Here is a 13,801-nt window from a genome sequence, read left to right on the forward strand (position 1 = left end):
TTTGGTCCAAAACTATATGTGGTTTAAGCAGTGGCAAGACCCTGCTCACCCATAAGTACCATTACAACACATAACGATAATTAACTAAGCTACAACAATTTATAAAATATTGACACTCAACACGTGCTTAAGGCAATTAACATTACCATCAGGATCATCCACTGTTCACAGCGAATAGGAGCGAAAAACCCGATGGCTGATATCTGGGAAAATTCTCCTATGGCCCCATTCCCCCTTGGCGACCGACCACTTAATTACCTTTCAGTGCCTAAGGTCCCGCTCCGAACAGCCGATTCACACCAATGGCAATGGACGTATGTATGAATGAAATAAATAAACCGAAAAAAAAATAAAATAAAATAAAATAAAAATAAATTAAATGAAAAACAAAACAACTGGCCAGTTGATAGAAACCATGTTTTAGGACAGTACCTTTAGACTCACCAACCTGCTGTACAGCATTAATGAGAAATCCAGTACCATCAACTTTTTCTGTGGAAAAACTTGAAACCATTTAGAGAAAACAGCAAGACAAAGACAAAACACAAGACAACATAGAACAAAAGACAAAAGGAAGACAAGACTCACAGAATTTTGGGAAAAACTTGAGAAGTGTTAGTAAACTATGATTAATTGTTGTGTCTCCACCCCCCCGATGAGACTTAGTCTCCTCCGTATGTTAGTTCTGCTGAACTCTTCCACTGCAGTTTCTGCTCCTGTGTTGCTGCTGCAGGACAGAAATGTTTGTGGTTAGATTTCATTTTGGGAGCAGCACAGCATCAAGAAAGCAGCCATTTCTTCTCAATGAGTAACTGATTAACCTTTTTGGGATAAATATTGTCTGTCCTCTTAATTCAACTCAGAGTGCTTTTGATAAAATTTCAGCATGATCTGCTTAATTCTCACTAGTTACTTTATACTAAATTCTATTTAATTCTTACCAGTGGCTGTGTTTCGTGATGCTGAGCCATCCACAGACAGTTCAGGATCAGCATTAATTTTTAATTTTTAATTTTTAATTTTTAATTTTATTTTTTTTTCCATTTGAATTAGAAACAATTCATGGGGTACCAACAGTGTGACATCAGAGTTTCTTATAACATCACATGATACAATAACATATTTCCATACAAATTAGAATCAAAGACAAAGGTTTATTCTATTTTTCTATTTGTCTTAATTCCTCATTTATTTATTTTTTAGATGAGCCATGTGGCCTTGTGCTGCTAACTTTTTCCTTAGCAGTGCCACAGCATCGTGCTTGTGTTGTCAGACATCAGATCTTTGGTTGGTTATTGATCATTGTTACCTTGCATCCATGCTTTGACCTAAGGGCCCAGATTCTTGATATTATTTTGTAATATTTTTCTTTGCTCGTAGCAGTTTTGGAATGTTAGCTAAATTGTTCAGGATCCTTCTTGTTTTTTCTTGACATGAATTAGACCTTTAATCGTGCAGTTCAAAGCTCTGTGCTTTACCTTACATAGAGCAGCTCTGCCTCAGTTTATTATGTTTTACTTAATCTTTACTTCTTTCTTCCAGTATGTGTGGATGTATGTGGGTGTGTGTGTGCGTATAGATGTGTGTGTGTGTGTGTGTCTGTATGTGGCCTTGGGTTTCACTGTTTTGTTTTATTTTCTTCTATCTTGTGAAGCACTTTGTGTTACATTTTCTTGTATGAAAAGTGTTATGAAAATAAAGTTTGATTGATTGATTGATTAAGTGCACCAGATTAAACAACTTGGGTCATCTCCCGTGTAATTTCTCGAATGGACCAGAGCACATGATTAAAACTGTTCTCACAGAACACTTTATTCATCCCATTCATATCCTTTTCTTTCGACCAACATGTCATGACTGAGCACAGATCGGATTGTACATATTGTTTCTCAATAAATTGCAATTGAAGTGGATTGTTGATCTTTTAGTCACCTGGTGTGAAGTGGTGGGAAGAGAGGGTGTGTCCAGATTATTGTTGTAGTTCTTTGTCACTTGAGCTTTTAATGTCTGACTTGCACACCGGAGAGGTGTGAAAATTAGTTATTGTAACCTTTATTGTTTCTGCTACTGTGGTTCTACAGTCTAGTCTCCACAGTAGTGTTTTCCTTTGGTTTCATTGTCAGTGGTCCGTTCAGTCTCTGATAGAGTTTTAGTCCCCGTGGTCTAGTCTTTGTCAGTAGGTGAGGTTCCTATGTCAGTCCGGACCTCAGTTAATGTTCTTTCGGCAGGATCTTGAGCCTGAGTACAGTGATCCTTGTGGATCCAGTTACTCAGTCTATTCTCGGTCAACCATACCTTTACACAATGTGTTGTAGCTTCTGCGTCCTGTCCATATAGGAGAGGACCAGTTAAGTTTGTTCACTTTCCTGGTCCTGTTCCTTGGTGAGTATTTATGTAACCTGTTGAGATATCCTCATCACCGTGTTATTCAGTTGTTTCACATTCACACAAGTTTCCATACTGTAGTACAACAAGGGGTGAGCCTGTTGGTGCAGTTGTAAATGGACAGAGTGTTTCCTCCCTGTCATGACCTCATGTGGGACAACATGACAACATTCATGGTGACATTTGGAGTAAATCTTAGGCTAACACAATACGTAGAGCTTCAGCCCAGGTTAACTGTGTGTCTGCACAGACTTCTGTTTGGCCTTTTTGATGGTTCTATTTGCTCTTTTCACTAGTCCTTGTAAAGCTGGGTGAGAGACTGCACCGAGCTTATGTGTAATTCCAAACATCTTTTCTACTTCTCTTAGTTCTTCATTAGAAAAGTGAGTGAGTACCATTGTCTGATCTTATCACTTCTGGTACCCCAAATCTTGGAATAATTTCTCTTGTAAGCCATTTAATGACTTCTTTTCCTTTTTCGGTTTTAGTAGGTGTGGCTTCTACCCATCTAGAAAAGGGAGCTACACACACTAGAAGAAATAGTTTACCTTCAGTCCTGTTCGCTGCTCCCATGTCAGTAAACTCAATTACTATCTGTTTCCAAGGGGCATCAGGTACTGGGAAACTACCTAGTCCTGCTTTGAGATTGAACAGCTTGCAAATTTCACAAGATTGCACAAGATATTTTATTGTGTCTTTTAGGTGGGGGTGCCACCGGTGTTGTGAAATTAGCGCTGTTACTTTTGAGCTAGTACAGTGTGCTCTACTGTGTGCTTCTTGACATAGCAAATTTAGTAGTCCAGTTGGAGCTACTATTTTGCCTTCATGATTCCTCCAGAGTCTTGTGGAATCCTTTTTTATTTTTTTCGTTCCATGCTTGCTTTCCAGATGGTGCCGCTGCTTCGTGAAGTTCTTTAATGTTTTCTAAACATAATTCTCGTTGTGATTTTTCCTCCAATGTTTTCTGAGACATCTGGTTAAATGCAGTATACCTTGCTTTTGTTTTTGCTACCTTATCTGCCGCACTGTTGCCTCTCGCTACTCTCCCATCTCCCTTTTGATGTCCTCTGCACTTGAATATAGCAACTTGTTTTGGTTCAAGTATGGCATAATATAGTTCGAGTAATTGATTCAAGTGTTTAACCGGGGTGCTGAGGTCACAAAGCCTTTCCTTTTCCAGTGACACATGTCTGGTATAGAGGCATGTCTTTAACTGTAAACACTGTTTTTGTTTTTATTTCACTAATTTATTCAATGTTTATTGTTAGATTAATTAATATTTATCTGCAGAGTTAGAATTTGCTAATAGTATTAATATATTGTTCAGCTGTATAGCTCTCTAGTTGCTGTGGCTGTTTTGACTTGTTATTAGTCAGACTTACTGCAGCGCAGCTGTCTTTAAATTTCTTTTAAGAGTTTTCTTCTTTAAGAAGCTCATTGGTGATATCTGACTCTCGTTGTGCCTTTTATTGCCGTGCTTTTGTTAATTTCCTAATAATCTAACTCACTTTGAACCTTTCTGTAAAGCACTTTGCTGCTCTGTTAAGATAACAGATCCATTGATTCATAGATCTGCTGCAGTTAAATAGTTAAATGGTTTAATGAGATCAAATATAAATACTGATGATGAATATTAACTCAGAATTGGTGAAAATAAGCAGAGGAGAAGTATTTAGATCAGCTAAATTAAAAGTCCTGTTACTGTGATCTCTAACACAATAAAGGTTAACCTTTTAATGCTTTAAGATGGTAAGAAACTGTCTGACACCTATCTGTCTGACCTTGCTGTTAAATCCTGATATTTTCTAATATGTCATATGGTCTGACTGTCCGGTCTCAGACCTGCTTCAGGTGGAAATCATAAAGTCTCAATTTGTAGAACATCTTTTGTTCAGGCAGTTTTTCAATTAGAGTAATTTTTAAGTTTTATTACACCTCTCTTCGTGGAATGATTTATGTTCTCGAGTATTTTTGCCCCATTACCGGGAGAGCGCCCTTTGTTTTATTCCGCCTCATCAGGAGAGCGTGAATGTTTACTTGTAATCTTTTATAGCCCCTTCTGTTTTTTCCTGGAGTGGAGAGAGCTTTTGCTTTGGTACGTTTCATAGCTGCACCCTCCTCATCGATAGTTAGTGAGGAGAGTGCTCCAGGATTTTCATAGCCCCTTGTTTTCGCTCTGTTCTGGATAATCTCCAGTGGTTGGTGTCATAATAAACCACCTTGTTCGGAAAATTTCCAGCATCTGTGTCCTGTGTTCAACTGGGCCGTGACAGTACACACTGGCCAGTATGGACACAGCAGGGTCAGAACGCCTTGCCATAGCGCTCGGCTCACAGGCAGCTTGCCTCACAATGCAGGAAGATCAGCTGTCTTCCCTCAGCCAAGGAATGGCAAACCTCGGTCAGATCCAGCAGCTTGTTGGAGCTACGCAGGCAGAGCAGCCAGAAGACCCCGCACCAGAGCCAGCTCCCGTCCCCACTCTCGCCCATGTCCCGTCTGAACTTTGGCTACCCCCTCCCGAGCGTTACTTGGGGGGACCGAGGCCCTGTAAGTCGTTCATTATGGAGTGCAACCTGCACTACGAACTCTTTCCCCAGCAGTTCCACGTAGATCGAGCCAAAGTGGAATTCATGCTGACTAACCTGGGCGGGAGAGCAAGAGCATGGGCGAAGGCAGAGTGGGGACGCGACTCCAGGGTCTGTACCTCCATCCACAACTTCCAGGAGGCCATGCAGAGAACCTTCGACCCAGTAGAAACCGACTGGGAAGTCGCTCAACAGTTGTGCGGACTGACCCAGGGGAAACGCATGAACGTCTGTGAGTATGCCATACATTTCCATACTCTGGCGTTTCTGCGTTTCTGAAAGGCTTGGCTCACCCTATCTTCGAGAGACTCTTACCCCTAGATCTTCCTCCTGACCTGCACTCATTAATCGCCTTGGCCATGAGAACGGACAATCGACTAGAGGAATTCAAGGCGCTCCAGCGGGAGCGCTCACTGACCACCCACTTCAGCCAACCGCAGTCTGCTGTCCCCTGAACCCCTCATCCAAGGTAATTGCACCAGCAGCCTCGCCGGGCCGCCTCGACACCGGACACGGAGGAACCCATGCAGATGGGGCGAGCCCGCCTCCCATCGGCAGAGCAACAGCGCCGCGTGAGGGGAGGACTGTGCTTCTACTGTGGGGAAGCCGGACATCTTGTGGCCCCCTGCCCCGAGAAATCCACAGGGGCAGACAGACCATTCACAGCCCCCTCGAACCCAGCTCGGGGGCTAATCCAAATTCAGGTAAAGCACAACACCGGTCAACTATCCTTGGAAGCCCTCATTGACTCCGGAGCAGACGAGAGTCTGCTGGATTGGGGTTTGGCACAGAAGCTGGGGCTGGGGACCCAGATCTTAGATAGTCCCATTAAAGCTAGCTCCCTGAATGGCCGAGAACTGTTCACAATTACGCACATCACAGAACCTGTCCCCTTGCTAATGGGGGAACACACTGAACAAATTACTATATGCTGAATAGTAGATCTCTCCTTTCTAAGTCTCTGTTAGTGAATGATTTGATCTGTGATCATCATATTTCTTTTTTTTTTTTTTTTTTTCTTTTCTTTTTTTTTTCCTCCCCTTGTCCTATTCAGCATTATGGCAGCAGAATTGTAGTCTGAATACCTTTGATGCCAAACAGATTTGCTTTGCCAAGGGAAGTTTTATAAATGTAAAGCTCCCCTTGATGCCAATTTATTTATTTCTGTTGACAATATATGACATGTAATAGAACTGAACCGGACCGGGGGATAAGGAAAGAAGAAGAGGAAAGAAGAGGAAACAGAACAAAAATAGAAACAAAAACCAGACAACCGGCTGCTACACCTGTAAAAAAACAAAACAGACAACAATCCATGGCCTCTAAGGGGAATACAGCCTTAGCGCCACCAGGAGCACCTGAAAGCAGACAAGCAGAGAAAAAACAAACACACAAACAAACAAAAACAAGCACAAGAAGCGGCAATCGCATACAACACAGCTGTGGATATAGATGACCTGAGACGACATGATAATACATCAACTGCTTAGCGAGCATGCTACTGGGCTAATAAATGTGTGTGTATGTGTGTGTGAGAACATGCAACACCCATGGCACAGGACCTACATGGTAACCGTGCTTAGTAATGAGTGTATAAGTGTACAGGGCCACAATCCACAGCCCCCCCACAGCAATCAGAAGCAGGCAGAGAGGGCCACAAGACCCAGGCCACCAGCAGCCCCCACGGAGCACAGAACCCAGGAAGCCCACAACAGGGACCACCACGCATCCACCCAGAAGACTGCAGAGGAAGCCCCCGGACAGAGCCCCCATAAGCATAGGGCAGAGGCCCTCCGGGAGCCAGGGGCAACAGCCCACCGACCCCGCCAGGCCCCAGCCGCCCAGGCATGGACCGTGCACTGGACCCGGGCCCCGGGAGCCCGAGCGCCTCCAACCCCCCCGGCAGAGGCCCCACCCAATACCCAGGAGGGCCAAGCGCCCCAGACAGCCACACAGTGGGTCAGCGCCTGCCCCAGCGCCCCTGGCCAAGTGCCCTGGGAGTCAAGACGTGCCCACAGGTGGGTGAAGTCGCGAGCAGCGGGGAGAGGCAACGCCGCCCCCCCATCGGGAGAAGCACAAGCAGGCCAGGTGACAGCAAGTCCCAGATCCAGGCCCAATCATCACCACACACACTTTCACGTCCCATACATCCACACGTCCTCCCTCCCTCAACTCCGCTGGGGTGTAGCGCAGCGGGCACACCAGGGGGCCAGCAGCCCCCCAGCCACCACAGACCCCGAACCAGCAGAACAATTAATTAATCCTCTTGGCCCCTCCCGCCCCGAGCAGCAACCAGGAAGCAGGGGTGTGGGAAGAAGACCCCTCCCCTCACCCTTCTGGCTCTTCAATATTTTCTAATAGTGAGCGATTAAAATTGAGGGGCAGCCAAACTTGTAGAACTGGGAGCGCGGCCATCTGGGCAGCCTACATACCCAAAGAGCCCCGCCCACCAGATGCCACTCAGTGTAACCACCCCCCAAGACCTAATGTGTGTGTGTGAGTGTGTTTGATAAGTAGTAATGTCTAAAGTGTAATTAAAACAGGGGCGGGGAACTGCAGAGTGCAGCCAAGGGGACCACCTACGTGGCCCCATCCACTACACCCCACCGAACACACACGCCCCCAAAACCCTTCATGTGTGAGTGTGTGCTGTGTACAGGAGCCAGAAGGGAGAGGGGTATGGGGATATACACCGGCTCCTCTCCCCTGGAGAGGGCAGCCAGGGACTGGCTGCAATAGGCATCCCCGCTACCTGGGAGCCAACCCAGAGCAGGAGGGGCTGATGTCCACCAGGCTCGGGGCCTGCAGCGACCATATTCCGGGAGCTACTGTACCAGAAGGTACCCATCCCGCCCCACCCCACCCCGGATGACCTCTACAAAAAACAAACAAACAACAACAAAAAACAAACAAACAAACCACCCGGTCACACCAGTCGCAGCAGCCCGGGCCTGAGACCCACCATCACCCAGGCCCCCCAGGCCCCCCCCAACAGGGGAAAAGCACCCCCCCCCCACCGCACACCCCAACACCCTGAAAAAAAAAACAACCTTCTGCGGACACCTTGGAGGTCCCAGAGCAACAAGCCCGGCACCAGGACCTGCACCAACCCACCCATACTGTGGCGCGTCCAGGGCAACCCAGCCCCCGCAGGCACAGGCACAGGAATTCTGCCCCCCACTTAATCCCTTCATGGTGCCACTGAAACTGTTAATGCGCAGATAGGTACAGCTGATAGGGAAGGAAAGAAATGTGCAGTGTTACTTCAGCCCCTCTGTGTCCGCACTATATAAATGTACATTGTTGTTGTGTGAATTCTAAAGCTCAGCCATAGTGTTTGTTTGAAGTTTCATGGCTGGCTGTCAAAATCTTGTTCTCTTCCACAGTCCTTCAAGTATTTGATATTGTCATAAAATGTTGTCTTGCATTTACCTCCCTTGTTTGCTTATTCTTTGACCACAAGTTGAGACGGTTTTATTTTGGTTTAAGTTGTTTGCTTCTTAAAGAAAAAATAATTAAAGTGAAACAGAGCTTTTGAGAAGTTTAGCATATTCTGTTAAATTAAAGGACTTCTGCAACTAACTGAGTTTCATATTTGACAGATTATGTATGACTGTCATGGCTGCCTGCATTGGGATGTTGTGTTGCTAAGATCTGCTTGTTTTACTCGGGCAGACTTTCTGAAATCACATGTAAGTGCTGCTGTTAATCTCCCTCACATCCGCAACCTGCATACAGTATGGCACCAAACAACTCAGCTCAGAGCCGAGCATATCTTTCTTTGTATCACCTTAAGTTTTTCTTTTTTCTTTTTTGTTTGCCGTTTGTTTTGAAAGGTACTGTATTGGATGCTGTGTGTTTAAATGAAAGAACAGTGTGAGCTTTAAACTAACCAAACTAATGCCCAGAGCATTATCCATCCATCCATTTTCTATACCGACAGTCCGTTAATCGGGTAGTGGGTGGGCTGGAGCCTATCCCAGCAGTCATCGGGCGAAAGGCAGGGTACACCACACACAGTCCATCACAGGGCCACATAGAGACAAACAACCATGCACGCTCACACTCACTCCTACGGACAATTTGGAGTTACCAATGTTTGGATGGTGGGAGGAAGCCAGAGTACCCGGAGAGAACCCACACATACACGGGGAGAACATGCAAACTCCACACAGAAAGGCCCCAGGCAGGGATTGAACCTGGAACCCTCTTGCTGTGAGGTGACGGTGCTAACCACCACACTTTTTAATTTGAAGAAATGAAGGTCATTGGAAACAAAGTAAAAATAATCTTGGTTAATGTCGGTGGGCTCCTGAATCGAATTAAACAGTTTAGGTTCTAAGGTTCTAAGCAAAATGAAGGAAGAACAAGCTCATATAATGAATATATCTGAAGGAAAATCATTTGCATGTTATTGATTGTATGTAGATTATATAGATAAACATGCTCAACTAAGGAGAATGAGCTGAAAAAATCTTTTTATTTTCATATAAATATTGAAAATAAATTCTCATTTATTTACTTCCTGTTATGTAGGGGAGATCAAATTATACAGTTAAAACCAAAGCTGGACTCTGCATGTGGAAAAACCATGGAACAAAGCCTCTACATAAGAAAGTTGACACACTCTCCAAAGGGATCAGCCCAACAGATGTGTGAAAAGAGATTGTACTAATAAGGGGTTATTAGCTTTATAAAAGAATAGATTATCTGATAACATTTGGGAAAGACAAAGATCTGCGGAACTGTTACAATGGATGTTGTGACCACACACCTGAGAGACACTTACACACACAAGTTTTGACAGAAAAGGCTTTGGAAGAAGTTTTGTGGTTTTGATCCCAAATTGAATGATAAACTTGCAGATGTTTAACAAAGTAAATGGACTGTGCTTGTATAGAACTTTTCTGGTCTAGCTGATCACTCAAAGCACTTTAACATTACATGCCACATTCACTCAGACTTTATGTCTTGGTCTATATATATATAGACGAAGACAGTTCTATATATATATATATATATATGTACACAGTGTTTTTTGTTCTCATCATTCACACACATTCATAGACAGATGGATGCATCAGTAGGCAACATGGGGTTCAATGTCTTGCCCAAGGAAGCTTCAACTTCTTGCATACTTCTTAATTAGCCTTCAGATGTGTAATGTCCATGAAGTGTTCAAACTGATCAAATACTGTACATTTAACAATGATACGATAAGTATGGAGTGTTCAGTTGGGGGAGTGAAGAAGGTGAATACTGTAAGGTGGCAGCTGACAGGAGATGCTGGAGGACCTTCCTTCCAGGTTTCTGCTAAACTGTGTCATGCTTTGCTCCTGCTGTAAATCAGCTTTAATCAGGTCCCTGAGTAAACAGATGATTCATGTAGGTAGTAATGGCTCTGACAAAAGCAAAGGTCTCTTCTAAACCATCAAGTTTTCCCCTTAATCAATACTTCCATATTGACAGGACTATTGGATTCAGACTTTTAAGGTTGCTGTAATTAAACCTTTACTTAAATAACCTACTCTTGATTCAGAAGTGTTGGCTAATTATCGACCTACATCCAATCTCCCTTTTTTGTCTAAAGTTCTTGAAAAAATAGTTGCAGTTCAACTTTGCGATCATTTACATAGAAATAATCTGTTTGAAGAGTTTCAGTCAGGATTCAGAGTGCATCATAGCACAGAAACAGCACTGGTGAAAGTTACCAATGATCTCCTCTTAGCCTCTGATAGCGGACTTGTTTCTGTGCTTGTCCTGTTGGATCTCAGTGCTGCATTTGATACGATCGATCACAGCATTCTGTTACAGAGACTTGAACATGTTATTGGGATTAAAGGAACTGCATTAGGCTGGTTTAAGTCCTATTTATCTGATAGATTCCAGTTTGTTCTTGTAAATGAAGAATCTTCCTCACACGTTGGAGTAAGTCATGGAGTTCCTCAGGGTTCTGTGCTTGGACCAATTCTTTTTATTTTGTACATGCTTCCATTAGGTAACATCATTAGACAGCATGGCATACATTTCCATTGTTATGCTGATGATACTCAGCTGTACTTATCTATGAAACCAGATGAAACCAATAGGTTGGTCAGACTACAAGCCTGTCTTAAAGACATAAAGACCTGGATTACTCAGAACTATCTGCTTTTAAATTCAGACAAAACTGAAGTTAGTATTCTTGGACCTAAGCGCTTCAGGGAGAAATTGTCTAGTTGTATACACTGAAAAAAAATATAAACGCAACACTTTTGTTTTTGCTCCCATTTTTCATGTTCTGAACTCAAAGATCTGAAACATCTTCTACATACACAATAGATCTATTTTTATCAAATGTTGTTCACAGATCTGTCTAAATCTGTGTTGGTGAGCACTTCTCCTTTGCCGAGATAATCTATCCCAGGTTTGGCAAGTCAAATTGCTGATTAGACAGCCTTAGGCTGGCCACAATAAAAGGACACTCTGAAATGTGCAGTTTGATTACACAGCAACATGCCACAGATGTCGTAGGTTTTGAGGGAGCATGCAATTGGCTTGCTGACTGCAGGAATGTCCACCAGACCTGTTGCCCGTTAAGTGAATGTTCATTTCTCTACCATAAGCCATCTCCAAAGGCGTTTCAGAGAATCTGGCAGTACATTCAACCGGCCTCATAACCACAGACCAATTGTAATCACACCAGCCCAGGACCTTCACATCTGAGACCAGCCACCAGGACAGCTGCTGAAACAATCGGTTTGCAGAACCAAAGAATATCTGCACAAACTGTCAGAAACCATCTCAGGGAATCTCATGCTCATCATCCCCATCGGGGTCTCAACCTGACTGCAGTTCATCGTCGTAACCGACTTGAGTGGGCAAATGCTCACAGTCGATGGCATCTGGCATGTTTTTCTTTTCACGGAAGAATCTCGGTTTTCTCGGATTTAAGATTCTTCTCCTCACATATAAAGCTCTTAATGACCGAGATCCATCATATCTTAAAGATCTCATAGTTGGATATTTCCCTAACAGAGCACTTTGCTCTCAGACTACAGGTTTACTTGTTGTTCCCAGAGTTTCTGAAAGTAGAATGGGAGGCAGAGCCTTCAGTTATCAGGCCCCTCTCTGTGGAACCAGCTGCCAGTTTGGCTTCAGGAAGCAGATACCCTCTCTACCTTTAAGATCAAGCTGAAACTTTCCTTTCTGATAAAGCTTATAGTTAGGGATGGCTCAGGTTAAGCTGCTGTAGGCCTAGACTGCTGGGGGACCTCCCATGGTGCACCTCTCCTCCCTCTGCTTTCTTTACTCTCCATGTACATATGTATATATGTAGACTGCTCTCACCCACAGTTTGTTTGAAAACGTACGAAAAGTAATGCAATGATTTTCGTGCATAATCCTTCAAATATCCATCAACACAAGCAGCCAGCGCGCCTGCTCAAAGCCTCAAAGTCAGGGCTGACGTGCCTTTTGTCCACAGAGGAAGATAAACATTTAAAAATAGTTTCGACATTATAATACATGAACAACACCTGAAAGATCACTGCCCACTGACATCTTCTGCATCGAATCAGAGCGCCGAGGCGAATAGAGAGAGAGACGGAATAATTCTATTTACAGGAGGAAGTATTCACGGACAGCTAATATATAAAGAAAGAAAATAAAGATTTTATTTGTCATTCTTATGCGTCACATAAAAACAAAACTGTGTTTCAGACATCCACCATTTGGAGATCAGTGCAGTTAATTTCAACAATAAATAAGGAAACATGGATAAATAAATCAAACAGCTTAAAATGGTCAGGGATAAAAGAGAATAAAAATGATCATTAAATTGGTGCTCTAAGAAATAAACAGCGACAGAGACCACACACTGGTAGCAGTTCTGTTCTGAGCTAAAACTAAGAGTTTGGACAGGGTGGAGCCAATAAAATGACACCCAGGCTGGCTGAATTTACTGCAAGATCCAAGTGCTAAGAAACACTGTAAGTCTACGGAAATCCTTCATCATCTTCACATCATTGCTAATAAACATTTGTAAAGCTACGTTTGCAAAAGTTAAAACTGTATATCCAGATAGGTATTGGCACTACAATATACTGCAGTCTTGGTCATCTAGGACCAGCCTGGGGAAAGGAAAGTGAAACTCACTGTAAATTATGGGGAAAACCAGGTCTAAACTGGTCCAAATTTAAAAGTCTGACAGTGTATTAAGCAGACGTCAATATTTTGAACACATGTGGCCACTAACTACCCCTTAAAACCCGTTTATATTATTTCATCCAGCTTGGACTTAATAAGGGTCTGAGAAAGCACACCTCAAAGGGGTGAGGTGTAGGACAAAAGTGAAGACATCATTGGAAAGGTGTTGACCTTGGGAGTAACACATGTCTGTATGAAAATTGTGGGCAGGAGCTGCTCCTCAGAGATGACCTATGAACCTTGAACCTGAGACACTTTTGAAGGCTTACAGAGCAGCAACAAAATAGTCTACAAACAAGTTGTAAACAGCTTTGGAAATCTCTTGACCTATACTACCATCACCTATGGGACACCTGTAGGGGGCGCCACTAAGTAGGGTCAAAACCCAGAAAAAACGTGATTTCATTCCTTTAACTATAAGCAATATTAAATCTGACCAAACAGATGTGCTTCCCAGCCCCAAAACCTATAATACGTCTGAAAGTTTCCTGCCCACAATTTCACATATTAGAGGAAACACATTCGAACTACAAAACATATGGTGCTGCCCGCCACTGTGTACAGCAATTTCGTACATATTGTAGATTTTATATCGTGCTTCCGAGTTAGGGTCAGGGTTGCGAAATTAGGGTTTAAAAAACATA

The sequence above is a fragment of the Leuresthes tenuis genome, unplaced genomic scaffold, assembly GCF_036924035.1.
Source record: "Leuresthes tenuis unplaced genomic scaffold, fLeuTen1.0.hap1 SCAF_22, whole genome shotgun sequence".
Classification (NCBI taxonomy): domain Eukaryota; kingdom Metazoa; phylum Chordata; class Actinopteri; order Atheriniformes; family Atherinopsidae; genus Leuresthes; species Leuresthes tenuis.